This window comes from Arachis ipaensis, chromosome B9 (genome assembly GCF_059453495.1).
Source record: "Arachis ipaensis isolate K30076 ecotype BB chromosome B9, ASM5945349v1, whole genome shotgun sequence".
NCBI lineage: Eukaryota > Viridiplantae > Streptophyta > Magnoliopsida > Fabales > Fabaceae > Arachis > Arachis ipaensis.
In genome coordinates this window covers 23239613-23252486 of record NC_142444.1, presented here as the reverse complement: position 1 = coordinate 23252486, position 12874 = coordinate 23239613, and the positions used below count along the sequence as shown (strand labels likewise).

General features: G+C 39.3%; 1 non-coding gene across 1 annotated transcript; it reads right to left on the bottom strand.

The window, feature by feature from the left end:
• Positions 1-7870: 7870 nt before the first annotated feature.
• LOC148544022 (small nucleolar RNA R71) lies at positions 7871-7979 on the bottom strand. The gene has a single exon (XR_015900348.1). It is a non-coding gene; the product is annotated as a small nucleolar RNA R71 (small nucleolar RNA).
• Between the last annotated feature and the right edge of the window lie 4895 nt (positions 7980-12874).

Sequence of the window (12874 nt, the reverse complement as noted above, 5' to 3'; positions counted from 1 at the left end):
TATCTTATCTTTCTTTAAATTTCACAAATCCTATCTTATCTTATTTTAGGTTCAAATTTTAAAATTCAATTTCAAAATTCAATTTTAAAAAATTCAAATTTCAAAATCAAATCTTTTTCAAAACTCAATTTTCAAAATCTAAATTCAAATCTTTTTCAATTCTTTATCATATCTTTTTACTTTAAATCTTTTCTATCTTATCTTCTTTAAAAATTTTAAATTTCAAATTCTTATCTTTTTAAATCTTTACTATCCTTTAAATTTGATTTTCAAAATCTTTAAATTTTAAATCTTATATTTCTAAATCCTTTTTTTTAAATCTTTATGTTATCTTTCTTTTTGAATTTAAAACTTACTTATCTTATCTTCTTTTTAAATTTTAAAACTTTTAAATTTTAATTCTCTACTTTCTTTTAAAATTGAATTTCAAAATCAAATCTTTTATTTTCAATTCTTGTTGGTTAGATAGTTACTTGTTTGACCTTATTCTCTTTCTATTTCCTTTCTCTTTCTTCTTTTTCAAAACCTCCTAACTACTTTCTCTTTCTTCTTTTTCAAAAATTTCATCTCTCTTTCCCTCTCTATTTTTGAAAATATCTCCTCTTTTCTCTCTATTGATTTTCGAAAACTATTCTTATTAAAGGACATCTTCTTTTCTTTTCCTCTTGACCTATCTCTCTAACAAAGGACCTTTATACTCTGACATAGAGAATCCTTTCTTCTTCTCTTCTTGCATTCTTTCTTTTTGTTTATGAGCAGGAACAGGGATAAAGAACCTCTCTTTGATCCTAATCTTGAGCCTGAGAGGACTCTAAGGAGGCGTCTACAACAAGCTAGAACACAACACTCAAGAAGAAACCTCACCGAGCTTTTCGAACAAGAAGCTGAGAATACTGACATGGGAGCCAATCCCAATAATAGAGGAGACGCAAGGAAGGTCCAAGGTGACTTTACTGCACCCATTTCTGACTTCTATGGACGGAGCATCTCTATACCTGCCATTGGTGCAAATATTTTTCAGCTGAAGCCTCAACTGGTCACTCTAGTTCAACAGAACTGCCAGTTTCATGGACATCCACAGAAAGATCCCAACAGATTCATCTCTGATTTCTTGTAGATTTGTGATACTGTCAAGACTACTGGAGTGGATCCAGAGATTTACAAGCTTATGCTTTTTCCTTTTGCTGTAAAGGACAGAGCTAGGTTATGGCTGGATTCTCAGCCTAAGGAAAGCTGATAAACCCATATTTTATGATATATTTTGTGCTTAATTTGAGTGATTTATTCAATCCTTCACCCACTTATTCATATTAATTGCATGGTTTTACTTTCCCTTCCTTATTATGTGATGTATGTGAAAAACATGTTTCCTATGCTTTAATATTAATTATTTTAATTACCTTTATTTCCATTCGATGCCGTGATTAGTGTGTTGAGTAGTTTCAGATCTTCTAAGGTAGGAATGACTTAAAGGATGGAAAGGAAACATACAAAAATGGAAGGAAAGCACAAAACGGAGCTCCTGAAGAAATTGGCATCCACGCGATCGCATGGACGAAGCGATCGCGTGCCAAGCGCGAATCAGCAGCGACGCGGCCGCATGACTGACGCGACCGCGCGCCTTAAGCAGAACGCACATGACGCGGTCGCATAACTGATGCGACCGCGTGGCAAGAAAAGCTCCGAATGACGCGACCGCGTGACCCACGCACCAGAATTGCAGAAAACGCTCATAGCGAATTCTGAAGCCCTTTTTGGCCCAAATCCAAGTCCAGAAGGCATAGACCAGAGGTTATAAAGTGGGGAAACGCATCCATTCAGGAAAAGCTTGCCAATTTTCACTTTCCATGATTTAGATTTAGTTTGAGAGAGGTTCTCTCCTCTCTCTCTTAGGATTAGGATTAGGATTTAGGACTTCTCTTAGTTTGTAAGAGTGACTCTCGATCCAGGTTTAATATTTACTTTAATGCTTTTATTCGTACTTATAAATGTTGCCAACTTGACTTATGAACCCTTTCCATGTTATGATTTGAATTAATGATTATTTGAGGTATTTCAGTTATTGATTGCTTTCTCCTTAATTTGTGTTACCATTGCTTTCCATCTAAGGATATTTTATTCCAATAATTTTACTTTCTCCCTTTTGGTCTTGGTTAAGAAATCAGTAACTCAACATTATTAAACTCAGCATAATTGATAATCGTTATCTTGCTAATTGAACTGAACTTCAATAATCCCAACTTTTTCTTAGGAAATAAATAGGATTCGAAGGTCAAACTAATTAGTCCCTTGACTTTCCTTTACTTTAGTGAAGGTTAACTAAGTGAAATTTAGATTCAACTTTCATTGTTGTTGAGAGAGATAATTAAGTTGGACTTCCAATTTCTCTTACCTTGCCAAAAGTTGCTTTACAGTATTTATTTATTTTAATTGCCATTTACTTTATTTGTCATTCAAATCACTTGCTTCTCACCTTCTAAACCCCGATTACAACCCTTATAGCCAATAGTAAGAACATACTTCCTTGCAGTTCCTTGAGAAGACGACCCGAGGTTTGAATACTCGGTTAACAATTTTTAAGGAGTTTGTTACTTGTGACACCCAAAACGTTTGTAAGAAAGGTTGATTGCTTGGTTTAGTAACTATACTTACAAGGAGTATTTATTATAACTTCTAAACCATCAATCTTCAGTTCTTCAAAATGGCGCCGTTGCCGGAGAACTGCTAACGTGTGCCTTATTATTGGTTATTGTAAATATTTTTCTTTTGCTTGTTTATTTATTTTTATTTATCCTTCTTATCTTTATTTGCTACCATGAACTCTCACTCCTCTCGCTTTGAGTTTGGTTCTAACTTTGTTGAAGGAAATAGAAGTTACAGCAGGAATATGCATCAAGGTCCAACCAATCAAGGATGGATGGAGTCAAGAGGATCTAATCAACCCTTTAGGCAGCAACACCCTCCGAGATATCCTAGACAAAGACCATTCTACCGTGCATACCCAGCTGAAAGATATGGTGGACAACCTTGTAACTACCAACAAGCCCCACCCCGTGCATATAAACCATCCTTTCAACATAACCTCGAACCACCACACTCACGAGCTTCTCTTCACCATTCGCCACCATATGATCCTTCCTTACCCCAGTACCAATCCAATCACTCCCAATCACCACCACTTTCCTATGTATCATGCCCAAGTCCGACAACCCGAGAAGCAGAGGTTCGCCTAAAGGAAACAGTAAATAAATTTCAAACAACCATTCGACAACTGGAGCAAGTAGTAATTCAATGGGTTTCTAGGCGCTCAAATACACAAGGATCAGTCACAGCCCCATGTGAACAGTCTAACGAAGAGCGTAACATAAAGGAGATACCAGAAACTCCAGTGGACAAGACAGAGAATGAATTCGTACTAGAACAAGTAGAAGAAGCTGTCATTGTTCAAGAAGAAGAGTTGGTTGAAGATCTAGGAGATGCTGAACCTCCATGGAAATCCAGAACTGAGGAGAACTCCGTCAAGGACGCTACAGTTGATGCTAAGGAGGATATTGTACAACCCCCAAGGTAAGTCGTTTATGAAGAATCAGACGGAATAATCCAAGACACAAATTTCCTTGATGATGATAGTCACAAGTCTAGCTCTCTTAGTAATGAACTTGCATCCGCAAGTGAATTCTCTGAAATCGAAGGATCTTCCCTAGATGAATACGAAGATGATGCAGAGGTAGATTTCTCTCAACCTCCAATCTATGACTCAAGTGATGAGGAAGACATAGAAGACTTTGACCAGGGTGATACTACATTTAAAGACTCTTGCAAGGAAGTGGAGAAATTCACAGAAGAACACAAGGGAGTAGAACTTACAGAACCACCGGAAACACCTATCCCAAGGCCATTGCCACCCAATACGAGCTTCAAGTGGGTACAATCCTTAACCTTTAACTTTACTTATTCACTTGAATATGGTTTACTTGAAACAGATGGCCAGCTTAGAGCTCTTTGCGGCTTTAAGAGTAAGAGGGAAATGGCTCATACTCAGAGCTGGTGCACAAGGTTCAATAAGGTTCCACGCTTCACCTCGAAGTACACGGATTGGTATCATGCTCAATTGCATGGATCACGGAGAACGTTTGGTCACCATGGTGAGATTCTACTTTTTAAACCGCCCGGATGGAAACATATATATCAAGACAGAGGCGGATTTAATAGCAAAGCTTGGGATCCTGGAATCTATTCTGACATTCGTTACCCCGAGAACCTGAAAATCTGTTTGAAGCTGCTCAGAAGCTTTACATGCCTAGTTTGGGACCCCGGAGGCTATTGGCATTCCAAACACTGGTGGAGATTTCTGGATAAATTTAAACACAAGCCACCATAACAGGAAGCCCTTCCAATGTCCAACTTAAGGACTTTAACTAAAAGTGATAGGTGGAAGACAACCCACCATGGTATGATCGTTCCTTTTGCAATTTTAATTTTATTTCGTTTTGTTTATTTTTGAATTTTATTTTTATTTTATTAAACCTGGAATCATGCATAGCATTCACATTAAGCATTGCATCTTGCATTCAGTTAAAAAAAAAAGGGGATGCACGACGCGACCGCTTGCCCCATGCGATCGCGTCACATGGCGAACTACACTCCCCCGCGACCACGTCATCCACGCGATCGCGTGACCTGGAGATCGGCGTAAACATCCAACGTCCAGAAAGTTAGGCTGGAATCGTGCGGCCCTTGTGCGTTTTGCACAAATTGGCCCACGCGATCGCATGCCCCATGCGATCGCGTCACATGCACAAAACCAATCCCACGCGACCGCGTGAGCGACGCGATCGCGTCGCATGGATTCCACAACACCCTCGAAGGAGACAAAGAGTTGTGCTGAAACGGTGCTGGAGTCGTATGTTTAGCACAATTTCCAGCGACGCGATCGCGCGACCCACGCGATCGCGTCATCCCCTCTTCCACCCCTTTCATGCGATCGCGCGCCCCACGCGATCGCGTCACTCCCATTTTCACCCCAACCACGCAACCGCATGCCCCACGCGGCCGCGTGGATTCGAAAATATAACCCCCCAGCCACGCGAACCCTATCAGTCGCGCAGCCCCCCTAACCCTCTTCTCCCTCTCTTCTTCTTCTTCTCCCAACCACCACCCAACCACCACCCAGCAACCACCCACCCACCACCGAAAACCATCGACCACCCACCACCGCCGCCCGCCCCCAGCCGCACCCAACCCCCTCTTCTTTCTTCCTCTTTCTTCTTCCTCCCTCCTCCTCCGCTACTGCCCCCCCCTCCGCGAACCACCACCCACCACCACCGGCCATCCAGCCGCGCCACCCCCCTCTCCCCTACCCAACCCCCTCCCCTATTTCACCAATTACCCTAAACCCTATCCCCATTACCCCCTTCTCCACTGCCCTCCCTCCCCTATCCCCTATTGGGAACATGGATGATAGAAATAAAAGGTAGAAAGGTTAAAAGAAATAAAATAAAAATTTGGGAAGCATGCTCATGAAAAATCAAAGTGATTCAATTACCATGTGCAATAAAAAAAAGAGTTATTTTTCAGCATTTAATAAAAGGGGATACAAAAGAATTCCCCAATGCAAAATAAAAGCAATGCACATGGGATAAAAATAAAAATTGAAACATGAGCATGTAACAACGAGTGGGATAATATGGGAAAATTGGTAAAGAAGCTTGTTCTACTAAACATGTATGTTAGGTGAGATCTTAGTCTAATTAAGGATTCACTTATTAGCTCACTTAGCCTTATACATGTATCCTTACCTTTACCTTGGCCCCATTTACAACCTTAATTAAAGACCTTATGACTTTTGGTATGAGTGTACTCTATAATTATTGATTAGTTAGATGAAGAACAAAGTTATAGAAAGTAAGAATAAAAAGAAAAGTAGAGTGGATAAACCCAATAAACACTGAGTGACTAGAGGGTAAACACAAAATCCAGTGAGGGTTCAATAACTCATCAACATATATATGTGCTTAATTTACTAATTGTTTTGCAAGTTTGTACAATATTTTTATTTCCCATCTCATTTGCTAAAATGCTTTATTATTTAAGGGTTGGCTATATATATATATATGACTCCTTGAGAATGTGAATTAATTTGACTACATGTAAGCTTTATATACGAGTGGATAAATTGGAATTGCATGACTCATTTAGGTAGATGCATTTAGAATAGGTTGCATTGCATAACATTCCACCACTTTAACCTTACCTTATTCTTTACCTTGGATTTAGCATGAGGACATGCTATTGTTTAAGTGTCGGGAGGTTGATAAACCCATATTTTATGATATATTTTGTGCTTAATTTGAGTGATTTATTCAATCCTTCACCCACTTATTCATATTAATTGCATGGTTTTACTTTTCCTTCCTTATTATGTGATGTATGTGAAAAACATGTTTCCTATGCTTTAATATTAATTATTTTAATTACCTTTATTTCCATTCGATGCCGTGATTAGTGTGTTGAGTAGTTTCAGATCTTCTAAGGTAGGAATTACTTAAAGGATGGAAAGGAAACATACAAAAATGGAAGGAAAGCACAAAACAGAGCTCCTGAAGAAACTGGCATCCACGCAATCGCATGGACGAAGCGATCGCGTGCCAAGCGCGAATCAGCAGCGACGCGGCCACATGACTGACGCGACCGCGCGCCTTAAGCAGAACGCACATGACGCAGTCGCATGACTGACGCAACTGCGTGGCAAGAAAAGCTCCGAATGACGCGACCGCGTGACCCACGCGGACGCGTGACAGAGGCCACGCACCAGAAATTGCAGAAAACGCTCATAGCAAATTCTGAAGCCCTTTTTGGCCCAAATCCAAGTCCAGAAGGTATAGACCAGAGGTTATAAAGTGGGGGAACGCATCCATTCAGGGAGAGCTCGCCAATTTTCACTTTCCATGATTTAGATTTAGTTTGAGAGAGGTTCTCTCCTCTCTCTCTTAGGATTAGGATTAGGATTTAGGACTTCTCTTAGTTTGTAAGAGTGACTCTCGATCCAGGTTTAATATTTACTTTAATGCTTTTATTCGTACTTATAAATGTTGCCAACTTGACTTTTGAACCCTTTCCATGTTATGATTTGAATTAATGATTATTTGAGGTATTTCAGTTATTGATTGCTTTCTCCTTAATTTGTGTTACCATTGCTTTCCATCTAAGGATATTTTATTCCAACAATTTTACTTTCTCCCTTTTGGTCTTGGTTAAGAAATCAGTAACTCAACATTATTAAACTCAGCATAATTGATAATCGTTATCTTGCTAATTGAACTGAACTTCAATAATCCCAACTTTTTCTTAGGAAATAAATAGGATTCGAAGGTCAAACTAATTAGTCCCTTGACTTTCCTTTACTTTAGTGAAGGTTAACTAAGTGGAATTTAGATTCAACTTTTATTGTTGTTGAGAGAGATAATTAAGTTGGACTTCCAATTTCTCTTACCTTGCCAAAAGTTGCTTTACAGTATTTATTTATTTTAATTGCCATTTACTTTACTTGTCATTCAAATCACTTGCTTCTCACCTTCTAAACCTCGATTACAACCCTTATAGCCAATAGTAAGAACATACTTCCTTGCAGTTTCTTGAGAAGATGACCCGAGGTTTGAATACTCGGTTAACAATTTTTAAGGGGTTTGTTACTTGTGACACCCAAAACGTTTTTAAGAAAGGTTGATTGCTTGGTTTAGTAACTATACTTACAACGAGTATTTATTATAACTTCTAAACCATCAATCTTCAGTTCTTCAAAAGCCTAGACTCTTGAGAGAAGGTGGTCAATGCATTTTTGACCAAGTTCTTTCCACCTCAGAAGATGAGCAAGCTTAGGGTGAAAGTTTAGACCTTCAGACAGAAAGAGGGTGAATCCTTCTATGAAGCATGGAAAAGGTACAAGCAACTCATCAGAAGATACCCTCCTAACATGATTTTGGACTGGACTATGCTAGATATCTTCTATGATTGTCTTTTTGAGATGTCTAAAATAGCATTGGACCACTCTGCTGTTGGATCACTCTAATTGAAGAAACCGCCTGAAGAGGCATAGGAACTCATTGACATGGTTGCAAACAACCAATTCATGTACACTTCTAAGAGGAATCCTATGAATAATGGGGTAGCTCAGAAGAGGGGAGTCTTGGAGGTTGACACTCTGAATGCCATATTGGCTCAGAACAAGATCCTGACCCAATAGGTCAACATGATCTCTCAGCATCTGACTCGATCGCAAGCCGCAGCTGGCAGCACTCAAGAAGCTTCTTATGAAGGAGATGCATATGATCCAGATCAACCCAAGATGGAAGAGGTTTACTATATGGGAAATTCCTCAGGAAATCCTAATAAGGAGTCTTATGGAAATACCTACAACGCATCATGGAGGAATAATCCCAACTTTTCATGGAGGGATCAAGAGAAGCCTCAACAAGGCTTCAATAACAACCAAGGTGGAAGAAACCAAAATAGGTTCAATAATAGACCATTCCCACCTTCTCAGCAATAGATGGAGACTTCTAAGTAGAGCCTCTCTGACTTAGCCACTCTAGTCTCCGATCTCTCTAAGACCACTCACAGTTTCATTACTGAAACAAGATCCTCCATTAGGAATCTGGAGGTACAGATTGGTCAATTGAGTAAAAGGATCCCTGAGATCCCTTCTAACACTCTTCCAAGTAACACTGAAGTAAACCCAAGAAAAGAGTGCAAAGCCCTTAGTATGAAAACTGAGTCCGAATCTGAAGCGGACCTTCTGGTGTTGAACGCCAGTAAGGGAGTAGCTGGGCATTCAACGCCCAAAGAGGGACAAGTTCTGGCGTTGAACGCCACAATGGGAGTAGCTGGGCATCCAACGCCCACTAAGGAGCCTCCTATGGAAGAACTAAAAGAAACCAGAACTCATGAGGAGACCATAGAGGTTCCGTTGAATGCCTTGTTGCAGATTATAGGCTCTGAAGAATACTCCTCCTCTGATTAGGAAAAGGAAACTAGGGAAGAGTGATGGAGGGGCAGAAGTCAGCCAATTAAGAATTTGATTTAGGAAAAATGTTGCGAGTATAGTTCTTAACCAGCAAAAATCTGCCTCATCAATTTAGAAAGGTTGTCACAAAAGTTTAGAATAAAAATACTGGGAGTATGAGTCCCAGGTCGTCTCCCAACGAGTTGCCAAAAATGGTGCTAATTTATTAATCAGGAGTTTTCCAAGAGATTTTGAGTTTAGGCAATGAGCACAAGCATATAATTGTAAATTAAAGCAATGAAAATTAAAAGAGATTTATAATATTCAAAATAAAAAGCTTTGACTGGGGGAATGATTAATTGGAAGTTCTATCCTTGTTGGAATTTTCTCAAGTGTAGTATAAAGAGGTTGTTATTTCCCTTAGTTAACCCTTACTAAATAAAGGAAAGTCAAGTGATTGAGCTAACTCTTATTCGCAAATCCTAGTCCTCTCCCTTGGGAAGGTCTAGCGTTAGTAAATACAGAATTAGCCGACAACTTCCAATTTAACTAATCACTTGAGCATTCCAACTCAAGTGTCTCCTCCTAATCAACCCCCATGTCAAGTTGGGAGTCTACTCCATCAACATAGATACCATCTTCGTTATTGGGAGTTTGGAGTAGAAAAGAGACATGATAATTTAAATAAAATAGGGATTGTTTTAGTTATGTTTTGTTTAAGTTTCATTATATTTTCATAGGTTTTAGTGCAAAATTCACATTTTTGGATTCTAATTTGAGTTGTTGTGTTTTCTGATGATTTCAGATAATTTCTGGCTGAAATTGAGGAGTTTTGGCAAAGTCCGATTCAGAGGCAAGGAAAGCGTAGCAGATGCTGTTAGATTCTGACCTCTATGCACTCAAATGAGCATTTCTGGAGTTACATAGACTCAAATGACGCGCTCTCAATGGCGTTGGAAAACTAACTTCTAAAGCTTTCCAGCAGTATATAATGGTTTATAATTTTCTTCGAAGGAGCCTGCCCATATTGGGCGTTGCACGCCCAAGAACTACACCCTTTCTAGCGTTCAATGCCCCAAAGGGACTCAAGCCAGTGTTGAACTCCCAATCACCCCCTTTGGGGCGTTCAACGCCTACCTAGAAGCATAAGGCAGCATGGATCAACCCCCTAATGGGCGCTCAACGCCCATTCCTCAAGTTGGATGCCAAGCTCAGCCCAAGTACTCAACCAAAGTGGGCCCAAGAGTGGACTTTCGCACCTTTAGTCTAGTTTATCATACTTTTGTACTTCTTAGTTATTAGGTTATTATATATAGAATGAAGATCACCACTGTGAGGGGATCTTTGGCCTTTTGCACATTTTACTATTATTTTCTGTAAGCTATGAGCAACTAAACCTCCTAAGTTAGGGTTAGGAGTTCTGTTGATTCTCATGGATTAATAACATTACTATTTTTATCTCAATACACGTTTGATTCCATTCTCTTGTGCATTTTTGGTCTTCATCTCATGAATTAAGGATGAACCGTGACACTCATCCTTGTTCTACATGGGTTCTGTGTGAGTCTTGACCCGGATAGCATTGAACCACAGCTAGAGAGTAACTGCGGATTCCAAGAGTGTACCCGGGTGACTTTGGATATGTGACATAAAAATCCCATTGACCATGGGTTACTGAGGTCTCTATGGCATTAAGGCTAGAGTCAGAGAAGCAGCATTCCCTGATCCGGAAGATCCGACCTTGTCTGTGGCGTTTTGAGTAGGATCGCGAAGGGGAGTGGATTGCTTAGGTCTTCACCTTCGACCATAGTGGGAAGTCATGAGTTAACTTGATGAGAGGACATGAGTTGCTCGAATATGATGGACTGCTATAGTTTAGAAGAGATTAACTTGATGAGAGAACATGAGTTAATCACTTACGGCTGCCATTGAATGAACCATTCGTTATTGAAGTAGACAATAAGAAAAGTTAATCCGGAAAGAATACGCATCTCTGAAGCCTTAACTGAATCTTTATCACTGTTTTCACACCAACCTGGTATTTTGTTCTTTACTATTTTAGTTATGCTTTCAAACAAACAACCATCTTTTCTAATCGCCTGACTAAGATCTACAAGATAGTCATTGCTTGCTCAATCCGACAATCTCCGTAGGATTCGACCCTCACTCACCTGAGGTATTACTTGGAAGACCCGGTGCACTTGCCGGTTCATCTATGTGAAACTTGCAGAGTTCAATTTCGCGCATCATTGCACCATTATGGAATGCTGCCGAGGGTGGTTGTGTTGCATTGAGGGGCTGCATTTGTGAATTCATGAAGTCTAGTTAAACCTATAAAAACACTACACTACTGTATGGCCAAGTTTTTCACATAGTTGGCGTTGTGGTTTACGTTTACTACCCTGCCACCACGATGACCTTCCTGTGCCTTTAAAATAGCCTCTACCTCTTGAGCCTCGAAAGCCTGCTCTGTAGTTGTTGAACCCTCTTCCTTGAAACCTTTCTAGTGTATCTTCACTTTGAACAATGTTTGCCTGCACTGGTCCTAGCTCCATTCTTCTAAATCTGTTTATTAATTCTTCTTGAGCAAGCAATTGAGATTCAAACCCTCTTTTTGACGTCTCTTTTGTCCTTGCCATTGCCACAGTGATGAAAACACTATAATCTTCGCTAAGCCCTCCCAGTGCAGCTTCAATATACGCGTCTTTGGTTAGTGGAGCTCCAAGTTCACTAAGTGCGTCAGCAACTTGATTGATCTTCGCCACGTTTTTCATTACTGCAGAACCATGCTTCTTAAATATCTTTAACCGAGTCTTAAGCTGCTTAATCCTGAATTTGACTCTAGATTCAAAGTATTCACTCAACACATTCTAGATCTGGTATACGTAATTGTACTCAATTACACAAATGACAAAATTAGACTCCATTGACGCCGTTAACCAAGCCACAAGCACTAATATTATACTTCCCAGTCTGAGTAACTTTGAGCTTTAATTTCTTTATGTCTATCTGATTCTGAACTAAACCTAGCAGGTACCTTTCTTGGATCAAGATGACTTTGAAGCTTGTTCATCTTTATGCACGCTAGTGCTTGTTTCTTCCATGCTTTGTAGTTGTTCTCATTGAGTTTAATGATTGAAATGCAGTGAACGTGTTCTGATTGAGGAAGCTCATTGGAGCTTTTGGTGTTGGCAAAGTGTCCTCCATAGATTGTTGAGCTTTGATACCATGTAAAGGTATCAGACCCTTGAAGATGAAGAACAAGAATGAGAAGAGAGAGAGAGAGAGAGAGAGAGAGAGAGAGAGAGAGAGAGAGAGATTGATTCTGACAGAGGAAGCTCATTGGAGCTTTTGGTGTTAGCGCAGTGTCCTCCATGGATCGTTGAGCTTTGATATCATCTAAAGGTATCAGACTCTTGAAGATGAAAAACAAAAATGGGAAGAGAGAGATATATTTCTAAAAAATAAATTGTATTCAATGAACTAACTAGTTTGTTGGCAAAGAATTCGACAGTCCCACAACGTTTGGACTATTAAATGGTCCTAGTAACAAAACATGTTTTTTAAATTTTTTTAATAATTGCCAAATAGTCCTTATTTAATTTTAGTTATAAATTAATCCTTTAAATAATATTTAATTATAAAATCTACCCTCTATTTTATAAATTATTATTTTATTATTCATCTATCATGTTTATTAACAATTAGAAACAAAAACAACAATGAAATTGATCTTCCATTAATTGTGACCTCCATAAATATTTTGACAATGCAAATCAATGAGTTTTTTATCCCTTGATCCTTTACATCCATAGAAGCTAGGAGAGTCATATTTGTTGGTAATTCAATCGATTGGAAGTACAACCAATTGAG